This window comes from Myotis lucifugus, unplaced genomic scaffold (genome assembly GCF_000147115.1).
Source record: "Myotis lucifugus unplaced genomic scaffold, Myoluc2.0 scaffold_29, whole genome shotgun sequence".
NCBI lineage: Eukaryota > Metazoa > Chordata > Mammalia > Chiroptera > Vespertilionidae > Myotis > Myotis lucifugus.
Genome location: NW_005871077.1, coordinates 7,337,462 through 7,352,871, shown reverse-complemented (window position 1 = coordinate 7,352,871; position 15,410 = coordinate 7,337,462). Strand labels below are relative to the sequence as shown.

At 40.6% G+C, this 15,410-nt stretch overlaps 1 protein-coding gene and 1 pseudogene across 23 annotated transcripts in view; both read left to right on the top strand.

Annotated features, from left to right (window-relative positions):
• Window positions 1–15,410, top strand: part of PARD3 (par-3 family cell polarity regulator) — a 724,129-nt gene that overhangs the window by 139,487 nt on the left and 569,232 nt on the right. The gene's annotated exons all lie outside the window — the stretch shown is intronic.
• On the top strand, window positions 8,785–8,932 carry LOC111825515 (annotated as a pseudogene).

The following is a 15,410-nucleotide window of genomic DNA, read 5'->3' as shown; positions in this document are numbered from 1 at the left end:
TCTGCTTTTTCTCATCTTCCTGTGCATTTCTCTCTTCTCTTGGGATGAGATGATGTATCATTGTAGTTTGGGTATGCATTTCCCCAATGATTAGTCATGTTGATCACCTTTTCATGTACCTATTGGTCATTTGTATGTCTTCTTGGGAAAATGTCTGTTCTTATCCTTTGCCCATTTTTGATCGGGTTATTATTTTATTTTTTATTATTGACTTGTATGAATTCCTTATGTGTTTTGGATATTAACCTCTTATCAGATACCGGGTTTGCCGATATCTTCTCTTATTCTATACATTGCCTTTTATTTTGTTGATTATTTCATTTGCTCTGTGGAAGCTTTTTAATTTGATGTAGTTTGACTTATTTTTATTTTGCTGCTTGTGGTGTTAAAAAAAAAAAAATCATTGCCAGGACCCATGACAAGGATATTTTTTCCTATGTTTTCTTCTAGTAGTTTTATGGTTTGAGGTCCTATATTTAAGTCTTTGTTCTATTTTGAGTTAATTTTTGTGAGTGATGTAAGGTAGTAGTCCAATTTCATTCTTTTGCATGTGAATATTCGGTTTCCCCAATACCATTTATCAAAGAGACTGTCTCCTCCATTGTGAATTCTTGGCTCCCTTGTCAAATATTACCTTGTGTATATGAGGGTTTAGTTTTGAACTCTTGATTCTGTTTCATTAGTTTATGTGTCTGTTTTTATGCAGGTATAATACTGTCTTGATTATTATAGGTTTGTAGTATAGTTTAATATCAAGAGGTGTGATGCCTCTGGGAGAAAAGATCACCCGTCCGAATTCAAATAATGGACTTAGAGACAGAAGTATGGTGAAAACGAGACTTTGAATACGTTCTTGAGAGTGGGTGTCCATCCCATTAAACAGACATTCCTGGGGCAGAGAACATAGTCTATTTATTTAGTCCCTCCTCCGGTTGCTCATTGGCTGAGCACTATGGGGTTGCCTCCCATTGGGCTATTTAAAAAAATTGGGCTGAGGCCTTTCTAGCTGCCTCCACTTCCCCTGCCTAGCTGTGGCAGACGCCTCAGGGGTTTCCATCATGATGCTGGCCCATGTGCATAGTTCTTAGTTCCCCTTCTCTCCCCCCTACATTCTCTTTGCCCTTGGGAAATTCAGCAAATTCCATCAAAAGCTGACCATGCTGGAGATGGCTCACAGAGGTCCATTTCCTACACCTTCAGCTTTATTCTTCTTTCTCAAGATTGCTTTGGCTATCCAGGATCTTGGTGGGTCCACATGAATTTTAGGATTGTTTCTTCTATTTCTGTGGAAGATGCCATTGGAATTTTGATAGGAATTGCATTGAATCTATAGACAGCTTTGGGTGGTATGGACATTTTAATTGTATTCATTCTTCCAATTTATTAGTGTCTTCAATTTTTAAAAAAATCATTGTCTTAAAGTTTTCAGTGTACAGATCTTTCACCTCCTTGGTTAAAAGTTTTTGATGCTATTATAAATTGGATTATTTCTTTTTCAGATAGCTTGTTAATGTATAGAAATAAAACTAATTTTTGTGTGTTGATTTTGTATCCTGCAACTTTACTGAATTGCTTATTTGTACTGTTTTTTTGTGTGAAGTCTTTAAAGTTTTCTATATATAGTATATATAGTATCATGTTGAAACGTGGGGTTCAGGGTGCAGATTTTTCCATTGGTCCTTGTCCTCACGAACTTTGAAGAATAAACTCACGGACTTGTTACTAAAAGTGTGGAAATTTATTGGAAGCAAATACAAACTCCCACATAGGGAGAGGTTCCCAAGGGGGTAACCAACTAAGCCCCTTTTTCTAAGGTTTTAAAGGCTGGAAGTTCTTTGTCAATCTATGCTCCCTTCTAATTAGACCTCTTCCCCATTTTATGACCCTGTGCTTTCCTAATTGGTCACTCTTTTGCAGGACATAAGTTTCAAAGTCCAAAACCCACATGGTGGTCCTCTCCTTCTCTCTCCCCCTTGCAACATTCCTCTATCCTCTGTGAAAATATGTTTCCCTTTCCCATACCCGGTGACTTTTCCCTATCCTCTGTGAGAGTATGATAAGCATTTTGGTGACTTGGAGGTATTTCTGCCCTTCACATATGCATTGCTCTCCCATGGACCCTCTTTATTCCCTAAACCTGCCTATCCTGTCTCAAATTCCTTTCAATGTCATCTGTACACAGAGATAATTTTACTTTTTCCTTCCTAATTTGGATGTCTTTTATTTTTTTTCCTTGCCTAACTGCCCTGAACTCTTTCTGTATATGAGCTGTGTGTTTGTGTGGGCGGGGCAGTGGGGGGGAGTTGAGGGGAAGGGACACCAGATAAACCCCAGTCAGTATGGAGGACACATAACCCCTGGCATAATGGAGCTCACACGTGACCATCGCTAACTGAGTGTTGCTTATATGTAGCTGAAGCTGTACAGTTAGGACAGGTAAACGCACACTCAACTTCATCCTGGTTCGTCAGCAAAGCTGTCCTCAAGTTGGCTATTTTTAAACCAAAGTATTGGAAAGTAGTTGCCAGGTGAAGGACAAGGGAAGGGAAGCCTGGAAGCGGGAGGTGTCCAAGGGAGGATGGGGAGTAGGTTCTGTCCAGCTGGGGCTGGGAAGGGCAGCAGATTTGGAGACTCCAGGTGAGGTAGTGATTGTGGCTGAGATAGTCCATCCACTCAGCACCTGCTTTGCTCAGCACAGTGAAAAAGCCAAGTTTCTGTGCTTGTGATATTTATATTATGAAGGTGGACGATGAACATTAATGCAGTAGACAACAGCACATCAGGAGGTGCTAAGTGTGGATGACTTGAGTAAACAGGGTAGGGACATAGTGGCCAGAGGTGTGGAATGTTGTTTTAGATAGGCTGATTCTGTTTTCTCTGCTGGTAACACATTTCAGACCCTTCTAGGCATATTAAGGTTTCTGGATCAATTATAAGATCGCAGGAAGCCATTGAGGGGTTTATAAGTGAGTGACCAGATGTGTGTTTTAAAAAATACATTTTATTGATTTTTCACAGAGAGGAAGGGAGAGAGATAGAGAGAGTTAGAAACATCGATGAGTGAGAAACATCAATCAGCTGCCTCTTGCACATCCCCCACCCGGGATATGCCCGCAACCCAGGTACATGCCCTTGACCGGAATCGAACCCGGGACCTCTCAGTCCACAGGCTGACGCTCTATCCACTGAGCCAAACAGGTTTCGGCCCAGATGTGTGTTTTAAAATGCAACTCCATTGCAGGTCATTAAGCCAATTAAGAGGTTCCTGGATCTAGAGAGAGAAGAGGAGAGGGAAGAGGATGGATTTGAGAGTGATGCCATTCAGGAGGGGAATTGACAGGTCTTGGTGAATGACTCCTCCAGGGCGTAGGAGAGAAGGGTGTCCGCCTTTTTGGCCTCAAGGTTTCTGGCTGGTGCAACAGAGAAGGGGATGAGATTGAACCTGAGGGGGTGATCATGAGGGGAGATTTGGACACTGTGAGTGGATATGCTGTGTGGCCCTCAAATTTCTATATTGAGCAGGTCATTAGATTTGGGGCTCAGAGGAGAAATCTGGGCTGGAGAAATTACCTTGGGTGTGACCGAGGAACAGAAGAAATTGTCTAGGGAGAGTGTAGGGGTATGAAGGTAAGAGGGCCTCTAGCATTCAAGGCCAGCCCCTGCGGGTGGGCACCCGCAGAGGTGTTCTTGAGGATGGAGGCCCTGTGGAGAGCTGGATCCTCTGCTGGGAGTGGACAAGGGCAGAACAAGCCGTGGCAACATGTCTGCAGAGGGAAGGGCAGGTGAGGAATTCGAAATTGCAGAGTGGGATATGGCTGAGTAGGGTTGTGGCTGAAGAGGGAAGAGGATCCAGCCCAGGTTGGTTTGGGGGAGGGAGTTGAAAGCGAAAGAATAATTTTGGGAAGTTTGGTGATAGTTGAACGTGTTTAAAGGGTAGCTGGAAAGATGGGTGGAGAGACAGGAGGATGATACAGAGGCAGTGAGAGACAATTTTCAGTGCCAGGGTTGGAGGAGGCAGGAAAGGCTGGGACCATTGGGTGGGTGCTGGGGCCTAGGCACAGGGGTCTCTCAAGAAAAGATTGGTATTTGTATGGAACTTACACAGTGCCATTCAATCTTTTTCACAGATGTGTGGGAAAGGGCTTCTATATGCTTGTCAGCCAAGGACACTTGCTCCTGTAGGTGTCTGCCCAGCTGTAGGTGGGACCTCAGTACTTCTCTGTTTCTTTTGAGCACATGACCAGCACATCTTGCCCTCCTTTCCCCTCCTCTCAACACACCATAAACATACACTTAATGTTACACAGGGCAGGATTAAGGTTCAGTCAGTGATCACCTGCTGAGCCGTTCCCAGGAGGCACCTGCCTACCAGCAGTGTTTCATTGTCCTGTTTTATAGACAAGGGGGCAGACACAGAGGTGAGGAATTGCATCCAAGCTTGCCCAGCACTTTTCATGGCCACCCACCCATGGGCATACAAGGCTGAGGGCCCTTGGAGCCAGGGGTGCGAGAGGAAGGGGGAGGGCAGTATGTGTTCTGAATGGCCCTGCTGTCCTCTGTTTCCTGTGCATGCCCAGTATCTCCAGGACACGATCTTCTAAGGAGAATCTAGAGGCCCCGAGACTCTTATGTAGTGCATGTTATCATTACTTAACCTGCCACTGTTAAGTGAAAGATTGGACTAGAATATAGAACTCAAGTACTCTTAGATTCCTCCTGTTCAGAAGTTAGCCCAGGGAGGACTATGCCTTCTGCTGAAGAGGCAAAGACTGGCCCAAACCTTACTACCACACAGCCTCTCTGAGCTCTGGCAAGCCTGAGTACAGCTTGGCTGATTTCATTGCATGGCAGCTTCGGCTTCTGTTGTTTCCTCATTGGCTTCAGATATTTTTAACACAAGTAAGAATTCAATTTTGGACTTTGTGTAATTATAAAATACAGTGTGCTCATGATGACGAAGTCATACATCACCGGAGAAGGTAAGGAAGAAGATAGAAGTGCCCTACCATTTCCATTTCCATTTCAATCCCCACAATTAATCATGAATAACATTTTTCATGGTGCATTGCTGTAGAAACTTTAAGTTTACAGAAAGGCTTCTGCAGGTAAACTAAATTTAATATGTAATTTGGGTCTCTTTCTTGATGAGCACATTCTGTTCTTTTCAATGATCACAGAGTATTCTGTATTTATTCAATGTCACGGTTTTTGTCTTCATCCTCTTTTTTCTCTGTAAAAAACACTGTATTGAACTTGTTTGGATATATTTTGCAGAATATATAACTGGCCATGGAATTGCTGGATCAAGGGGAGTGTACATTTAAAATTTGGATTGATGTTCTCAAATTATCCTCACTACAAATGCCTTTTAGTGGAGGATTTTTGTGGGCACCTAGAATTATGAAACCTCCTGGGCCAGGATGGGGCAGGGATACTTCTGGGCCCCTCACTGTCTGGAGCAGTATCTATGCTAATTGCTGCAACTCCCCTTGTTCTTTCTTAAATTGGACAAGAGGAAGGCAAAGAATGCTAGTCCAAGAGGTTAGGATTGACTTTGGCCCTCAACATAGAACCTTGGAATGTTTTGTGGAGTAAGTGGAGGGACGTCTGTCGTCTTTCATTTGTCGTCTCTCCATATGGATGTGCTCATATAAAGTCTAGTGTTTGTCAAGTTTGAGATACGTGCTTGGCGAGGTATATATGTGGATTCTCATAACAACTTGATCTGTCACTGTTGTTTCCTCTGCTTTACAGTTGAGGAAACAGAGGCTTCTGCTGAGTGGAGAAGCCTAGATCTGATCTCACTCTGCACCCTCCCCCACACTGATGGGCTGCTTCAGTCTTGTTTATTTAAAACAGCCATTTTCAACCAGTGTGCTGCAAGAATTTTTAAAACATGCAGTATCTGCCTAGTCAGGGGCACTGACCTCTTTTCCCTTAGATGGTCAAATAAAAAAATGACAACAGCCAACACAATAGCCGTCTAGTGTGAATGAATCAAAATTACACCTATTTTTTGGTAAGACTGTCATAAAATATATTTTTTAGTGTGCTTTAGCATTTTAGTAATTAGTTTGTGTGTGCCATGAGATGAAATGGTTGAACATCACTGGTTGAAAAGCGTGTTCCTATGAGTATTAAAAGGAGTGGTGGTCATAATATATACTTTATTTTCCTGTGCACACTTCTTCAAGAAGAGGTTTTGTATCAACTTTATTTAACCATTTTATGCCTAATTATATCTTGTTTCATAACTAGAATGAATTTGAAACCAGAGAACATTTTAAATATGCTAAAAGGCATGAGGACTTTAAGCCTAGTAAGAAATATTATTTAAAATAACTTAATATAATATTTAATATTTAATATTTCTCTTCTAAGAATTATGAAATAATTTATTTTATTTTCCCTGGAGGGAGAATTCTGAATCATGAATACAAAGAAAGAGATGTTTGTGGATTGTTATAAATCAGTTTACAACTGATTTCCAAATGAAAGAAAACCAACCCACTGAAAGCCTAAGCTTTTCTTTCAACTGTTTTGTAAAACCAGGTTGAGGGGGCTGTTATAAGACTAAATAATTGAGCTGTTCTGTGGTATTTTTATTTCAAAATACTCAGAAATGAAAGTCAATACTTTTGTTTTTTTTAGGGTGTTATTCACAGAATATCCAGCAGAGGTCACTGCCAGGTTGTGATTGAGCATAATTGCAGGAACCTAGGGCAAGCAAGACTGTGGCTGTGGTACTTTCCAGAGGAAATAGGTCTGTGATGTGAAAATAGTTATATTTTATTTTAGAATGTTGTCATTAAAATTATTATAGGTGTCATAATAGCATTTGTAAGGTATCTCAGATGACATAACTGTTTCCTACTCTGTAGATGTACTGAACATTTTACAGTTAGCCACTTATCAATATGGGGAATAATCCTAAAACATGGCTTGATTTCCCTATTTTGATCCCTGCCCCAAAATTGATTTGAGTTTTATAAATGAAATTTTACTACTTACGAATTTAGGGAGCAAATCTAATTTTTGGTAAAATTTTATTTTATTTTTTTTGTACACTCCAGTGACCAGACATTACATAACTTAATACATGGTCATTATAATAAATCCTGCACCCATCCAGCACCACACCTAATTATTAGAATATTAATTATTATATTCCCTATGTTGTATTTTCATCCCCATGATGACTATTGTGTAACAACTAATGTGTAGTTCTTAAACCCTTCACTCCTCCCTCCCCCCAACCCCTTTCCCACCTGGCAACCAACAAAAAGTTCTCTGTATCTATGAGTCTGTTCTGCTTGTTCATTTTGTTTGTAGATTCAAATGTTGATAGATATGTATTTATTGAAATTTTATTATTCATATTTTATCTTAATTATTGGTATAATTTTAATATGTAGTAAAAAAGAAAGCATGACAAGTCCTTAATGGTAGCTTCATGACTTCCTGTTGAGTTTTAATTGTTCTTAAATTTCAGTCAAATATTTCTTAATCAGTTCTGAATCCTGGTAAATGACTGCATTTTAAATGAAGAATCATATAGCCTAGTTATGTTTACTCTCCATCTTTCCTCCTCCCCACAATGTCCAAATTATTTTTTTGTTTTCTTTGTCTACCAGATTAATACAGCCATTGTATTCTGTGGACTTTGAATTGCCAATGTTTTTTTTCAGTATAAGAATGGTGGGGTGCAATAAATGTATGTGTGTGTGTGTGTGTGTGTGTGTGTGTGTGTGTTATATTGCACACATATCGATACAGATACATTTTGCCAAAGTTTTTCAGTAGGTAAAAGTTTTAGATATGTGTAGACATGTCTACATTTATGGGATTTGAGTATTTCATGCCTGTGAACTTGAATATTTGATGCCCATAAAATACAGTTGCATTTTTTAGGAGAGAATCATTTTATATTTTCTTAGGTTAACTTTTTCTGTTTCTTCTCCTTACATTAATTTGTTTCTGGCCTTCTCTCTCTTGCTTATTTCACATGCTTTTTTCCTCCCCAATTGCTCTGTGCTTCTTTAGAAATACTGTGTTGGCAGAGTCCACTAGAGGGCAGCACAACTCTGCAGCAAAGGTCTGCTTGGCTTTCTTTCCAGTTGGCAGGTGCACTTGTGAGAACAAAGCACATTATTTCTAAAGGGCAGAAACCCTAGTGACAAAGCATTGTAGTGAATTCAAACACACAATTAGGAAATTCTCTGTCCCTGTGACTGGTCTCCACCACAAGGCCTGTACACACAATCGCTTGTAATTAAACTAACACTTGTGGATGGGATTGAGCTAAATGTTAATAGATGCCCCATTGTGGAACTTCCAAAATCTGTGGCAGGCCTCTGATAGTGAGTTCTTTTTTATCGCTTGAATATTTATGAGTCATAAAAATAAAATGAATTATTGGGAGGAAGAACCTGCCCAAACTTGGTCCATTTATCTGTGTAATATCTACTCACACAGCTCATGTGGAGATTGTTAGATTATATTTAGAAAAGTCCAGCACAGTATCTGCTAAATTCCAGCAGGTGTCACACATCTGTTTCCCTTTCCACATCATCCTTTCCAATTGAATTAATAGAAAATATAATAATTAAAACAAATATATTGAGTATTTTCTACACGTTGGTTGCTGACCTCAAGAAATGAACAGTGTAGCAGACTTGATGGATGTGTTTAGGATAATAGGTGACATAATTTTGAGCCTTGGCTCTATATACCAGCTACTGTACTAAGTGCTTTATTATCTTAGTCCTTTTAATAACTCTGTCAATCGCTTCTCGGCCTTTTGGCTAAGATCAAGTGTAGTATCTGTTCTTATCAGTTTAATAACTCTGTCAAGTTGGGAATCCTTATCACTGTTAGCCTCAGTTTACCCCTGAGGTCACTAGGGACAGACAGAAAGGATTAACTAACTTTTCTATGTTGGGAAAAGAAAGAATCAGGACTCATGCCCATTGTCTGGCCCCAGTGCCCAAGCCCCAACCATCATGCCCAGTGCCTCTCACTCACAAAGGTAGCCCAGAGCTGACCATAGCAAAAATTGACTTACTAATCCTTTCTGGTACTGCAGCTGAAATACCATGCCTTTAGCATTTCCATGCATACACGATGAGTATAGGCAATGTGTCAGTACAAGCAAACAGGGGGAAAGCCTTATTTAGTGCATGACACTTAAGCTTGAGCAAGTCATGTCACGCCTGCAGGCCGCAGTTCTATTTGGTGCAGTGTTTTACATCGGGACATTGTCAAAGATCTGGAACTTTTGCGGGATCTCATGGAGGACCTCATTCTTCAAGCTGGTGCTGGGCATTAAACAGTGTTGTGTATGTTGCCTTTATTAATGCCAGCCAGCTGGCCCTCTCGTCATTCATATTCAGGATGTCACCTCTTTGCCTTTTGATGCCTTTTGTTACCAGCACTACAGCTTCCATCTTAACTAGAAATCACCTAACAAATGGAAAGGCTTCCAATTATGGAAATTACTAGAGGCCCAATGCATGAAATTGTGGAGAGAGTAGGCCTTCCTTCCCCCGGCTGTCGGCACTGGCTTCCCTCTGGCACCCGGGACCCAGGCTTCCCTCGTAGCCCCGACTTTGTCCAGAAGGTCGCCCTGAAGGATGTCCGGTCTAATTAGCATATTATGGTTTTATCATTATAGATATTTTGTAGCTTTCATTCAGTATGTAATGGTATCCGGATAAACAAAGCTTCTCCATGTTACATTTGGAGTGTACTTACTCACTGTGAGTGAGGGGACTTTTAGCCATGTTTTGTTTCTTTCCTTTTTATTAAAAAGAAAGCCTTGCACCTGCCCTGCTCTGAAAGTTTTCTGTTCCATTACAGCCTCAGTTTTTTATGTTTATTTTTTTTTTAAATTATAAATCTAGTTCATGCTCATGGAAAAAGAATGTCTGTAAAGTATAAAATAAAATAAAGAAATACCCTGAATGCCATTCCCCTTCCCTCCCATGGAGGGAAAACACAATCATCTTTTTTTTTTAGGAGTGGACATCCTTCCAGAAACCTCTGTACATATATGAGCATTTTAACCACCCCTCTCTCCCCCACATAAATATTTCTTACTATACATACTGTTCTGCCAGTGCACCTTGGATATATTTCTGCATCAGCAAATATAGATTGGCTTCATCTGTTAATAGCTCCTTAGTATTTAGGGGATAGTTTCTTATAACTCCCCTATTGTTTTTGTTTGTTCCAAAACAACATGCTTTGGACATATTCCCACAGTTTTTCCCACTCCACTTCCTATTATCCTTGCTCTTCCTGTTCTGCTTCCTTTAGGGAGAGTTTTTTTCGTCTACTAATATTATTCACTTAGCCTTTTATAGTTTTCGATTGCTCAGCTGTTAACTACTACCTTTTTAATTACAAAGGGGCAGGTTACAGAACTCGAGCTGGAACTAGACAGGCAAATGCATTGAGTATGGAACTGGTGTGTGTAGGGGGGGTGCGGTCAACACAGGCAATAATAACCTTTTATTCAAAATTTCAAAACTGTAGCTTCTGACTCAGGAGAACTTCTAGGGATGAAAGTTCTGCCTGGTTATTTGGTTGACAACCCAGGCTCCTTTGCCAGAACTCCACCGCTTCCTGGGTTCCTTCCTGAGTTGCCTTTGTCCACAGGCTCTAGTTACCATTTAGATTTAATAGGAAGAAAAAAGATGCTCAAACAGTGTATTAGAAAAGCCACGATCAAAATTATAATTGACTCATATTTGAACCAATGTAAATGCTATAAGTGTTTTGATATTATAGTTTGCTAGGTTCATTTTCTACAACTGTATGCTACCAACAATTTATATTTGTGTATAATCAGTATAATTAGCTTTTAACTGCATAAGATTTTCATTTTCAAAATGTACACCTTTACCTAATCCCTTTTTAATTTCTCTCTAAATTAGACACAACAATTCTGAGTTTTTCTACCTGGAGTAAATGCCATAGAAGCTGGGGTTGGCAGCATTACCTATGATTATCTATATCAAACTACTCATAAATCCCTTGTTTACTTTTGTTTCTGTATGTTTTGTGCCAGCCTTTAAAAGTTAATTCCTTTATGCTAAGTAAGCCTCATGCACAGCAGCCCCTCAGTCTCCTAACTGATATCACGTGATGGTGGTGGTGGTTTGTTTGGCACAGATTATGGAGTTAGATTCTGGGCATGAGCACGTTACGGACAGGAGGAGGGAGACTTAGGAAGTAGAATAGGTAAAATCAGCAAAGAGCCAGATGCTGTGGTCTTAACAGAACAGTTTGTTTTCTTTTTTAGCTGATAGCACTGTGACTTTTTAAGTCTCTTATATTTATGTTTAAATACATATAAGTGCCCGATTATTCCAAGCACAATTGCCAGTCCTGTGTTATGTGAAGTTAGAGCAGTAGGATTTGTTCTGTGTTTTGGCAGTTCCTCTAATGCTACAGGTGTCAGTTACCTGAGCAGACAGCTGGGGGAAGGTAGGGTCAGGTCCTTCACTGGCACCACACAAATAGAGAATGAGGCTCCCAGACCCCCTATAACCACCATCCATCCCATCCTAAAGGTGAGGCTGACTATTGGCCTGGAGAATGTTCTCTCTGTACTTGTGCCTTGTCTCTCACCTTACCCTGGTCAATATACTTGCCTTGACATCTACATTTTCAGGCCATAAGTCATTATGTTTTTGTACGAAATTTAGCAGAAAGCATGTTGGATTGATTGTTGGAGGGTAGCAGGGGAAGTTGGTCACATGGACATTTTGCCTCACTGGTTACTTACATCAGCCAGTTATGATAACTTGTAGATTTATAATTTTGGAAAATAAAGAGGTCTTGTTTGGTTCACAGAAATTGCCGTGTGTGTGTATGTGTGTGTGTGTGTGTGTGTGTATGTCCTTAAAGAGAGAGGTTGCATGTGGATGGAGATGTCCAGGTGGGCCGGCGGCCATGGCTGGTCATCCATTTGAAGAGCAGGAACCAGGACACCTGAAGGAGCTGCTTCCTGCGGTGGGGCCTGGGCCAGTCTCGGGCATGGTGATGTGACCACGGTTTAAACATTCATAAAGGCAAACAAGACCTAGGAATGAGTTTGTTTTTCCAGTTTTGGTGATTGGGGACCAGCTCTGTGCTGAGTAAGCTCAAGGCCCATAGGGAATGGAAATATTTTTTTACTTTCCAAAATCTTGAGTTATCATTGCTATGGCTGTCATTTTAGATCTGTCCCACCTCTTCCCTCCCCACACTCTTCTAGTTTGATGGGGTGTGTGTTTAGGTAACTTACTAGTATGTAAGAGCTGCTCATTTACGTGGGGAATACCGACCAAGTTCAGCTGACCACAGTGGGGACAGCTGTATGTGCCTTCATGTATCTTATGCATTATATATTTAACTAAATATCTACATACTACATATACTCAGTATGTAAACATCCTTTATAGTATTTTCTTAGTGAATAAATAAGCACTATGGACTATTGACCTCAGGAAAATGACAAATTATTTAAAGAAATAATCTTAAAATCTCTGAATGAGAGCTGAGGGTCTTGAATATTTTGGTGCTTGTTGTTTTAAACAAGTAACTAAACAGGTATGACAACCAGATGAGGTATTTTATCTCAAGCATTTGAGCTACTGGGTGGTCTCTTTATGGGTTCCCAGTAATGCAGTGCAATATTAATTTTGATCAATCTTTGTGCATACATATGATATATGGGCATTTGGGCCCACTGAGGGCTTTCCTTTAGCAGATTGGGGGTGGTTTTATTTCTGGGGTTGCAGTAAGTGGATGCTCTAAGCAGCAGAACAAACATACTGCCATATCTGTACTGATTGACCTTAACTCCTGAGAGAGAGAGAGAGAGAGAGAGAGAGAGAGAGAGAGAGAGAGAGAGAAGTAAGGGAGGAAAATCCCCCTTTGTGATTTTGGATTAGTACTTTTGTATAAGTAGTCTGAAAGACTTCCTCTGCTTTTTGGTAAGACTATAAAGAGAGACCACATTAGTATAACCTTTGCCTCCTAAGGTGTGGATGAGTGCCTTGTGTTTGGAATTTAATTTTAACAGCTTTTATCAAACTGCTAAAAGATATTGAAAATCTTTAATGCGAGAACCAGGGGCAGTAAATCACACGCAGGCTTGTTAAAATTGATGTGCACAGTGTATGGGTGCAAGGACCACGTGCTTCTGCCCAGGGACTTTTCATGACTGCACCAATCTGTCCGTTACTCTCACCTTAAAACTTTGCAATATTAGATGGCTCATAGAGCCTGTGCTGAAGTGAGGATTTAACACCTTCTCTCCCCATTTTGGGGCAAGGTTTAAAGACCTATTATTTTACCCATTTGTAGGTTGTTTGGCTTTTCACAGGGATTTTTAAAAATTGTATTTGAAACATATAGTTAAACTGGCACGGTGCTGTCGGACATCCCTCTCACAATCCAGGACTGCTGGCTCCCAACCACTTGCCTGTCTGCCTGCCTGATTGCCCCTAACCGCTTCTGCCTGCCAGCCTGATTGATGCCTAACCGCTCCCCTGCTGGCCCAATTGCCCCTAACTGCCCTCCCCTGCTGGCCTGGTCTCCCCTAACTGCTCTCCCCTGCCGGCCTGGTTGCCCCTAACTGTCCTCCCCTGCTGGCCATCTTGTGGTGGCCATCTTGTGTCCACATGGGGATGGCATCTTGTGTGTTGGAGTGATGGTCAATTTGCATATTACCTTTTTATTAGATAGGATAATATTAGTGTCAACTGTGATATTGAATGTTGGCTTGTGAACCCTACCACCAGTGATGGATTTTTTTAGTGTCAACTGTGATATTGAATGTTGGCTTGTGAACCCTACCACCAGTGATGGATTTTTCTTTCTGGCTCTTTATTTTTCTCTTTCCTTTTTTTTTTTTTAAATGTGTGTGTGTGTGTGTGTGTGTGTGTGTGTGTATGTGTGTGTGTTTTGTTCTATTTTTGTTGTTGTTGTCATCCTCCAATTTTTCACTGTCTTTTTTGCCAAGATTATATTTTTAGGATGCCGGTGTGGCCTCTCTTTCTCACCTTCACACTCTGTCTCAGAGGCCCTAGTGAGCCTCTTTAGGGCAGGGCTCCATATACCTACATCGTCTAAATCAGGTTAGTGGACTATGACCCTTATGCCTTATCTGGCCTTATTATTGGCACAGCCCACCCAGTCCTTCATCTACTGTCTGTGGCTGCTTTTCACAACCACAGCAGTGGCCATTATTGAGTAGTGGTGACAATGGCTACATGGCCTGCAGAGCCTCAAATACCTACTCTCTGGCTTTTTACAAGAAAAGTTTGCCAATTCCTGACATAAGTTATAGCATTGTATTCAGTAAATGTTGAATGAATTAACATATGACAAGTTTTACTTAATATGGAAAGAAGCCCCAGTCCCTGCTGCTTGGACTACTTGTATGCCCTGTATGTAGCAAAGATGCATCAGAATATGCACTTGAATTTAATCCACACAGATGTATGGTCCCATCACATCATTACTGTATGCAAACATTGCGTGAACTGCCCTTTTTATAAGGATCCCAGTCATAGTGGATTATGGCCCACATTAATGACCTCATTTTAAGTAATTACCTCTGTAAAGTTCCTAGCTCCAAATAAGGTCATTTTCTGAGTTACTGGGGCTTCAACATTTTTGTTTGTGTGTGTGTGTGTGTGTGTGTGTGTGTGTGTGTGTGTGTGTTTTGGAAACACAATTCAATGCATAATACATGGGTATCTCAGGTCAAAATAATTCAAAAGGGTGTTTGGATTCAGAAGTGCAGTTTTATAAAAATATGGCCGAGAGAAGGCAACCTGTCATTCTCTGAGCCCAGACAGTCTTGGACATGATTGCTTAGGCATCATAAGTGGGCTCACATGTAGATCACATTGGTTATGACGTCTCCTTTTGAATGTGCACTTTCAGTCACATTTGGATGTGGTGAGAAAGAAGGAATTGCTTTTGAAAGCTTGCCCTGTAATTGCAGTACACACAAGAATGCTAGATGGGAGAATCTGAATTGTGTTCTTCTCGTGTGTTTTGTCATTGCCTTGGCTAATTTTCAGATACTTGTATCCAAATATGAGTTAGGGCCCTCAAACCAATCAGAATTTTCTTCTTGATTTTATATTTTAGTAATAACATATATAATGCACACTTGGTGAGTTGTTTCAAAGAGTCTGTACTGGCAAATACAGAGTTGTAAGTTAATCACAGAATAATGTCTAAGTATATTTTTCTCTCTGTTTCTGTTTCCTTCCCCTGTCCTCCCTAGAAAGAAAGAAAATTAAAAAGGACATGCATTATTGTCATGGAGAGGTTGAGAGTTAGAGAAATATGGATAGACAGACAAGGTACTTTCCACACACAGAGAGGAGGAGGAGAAAGAAAGG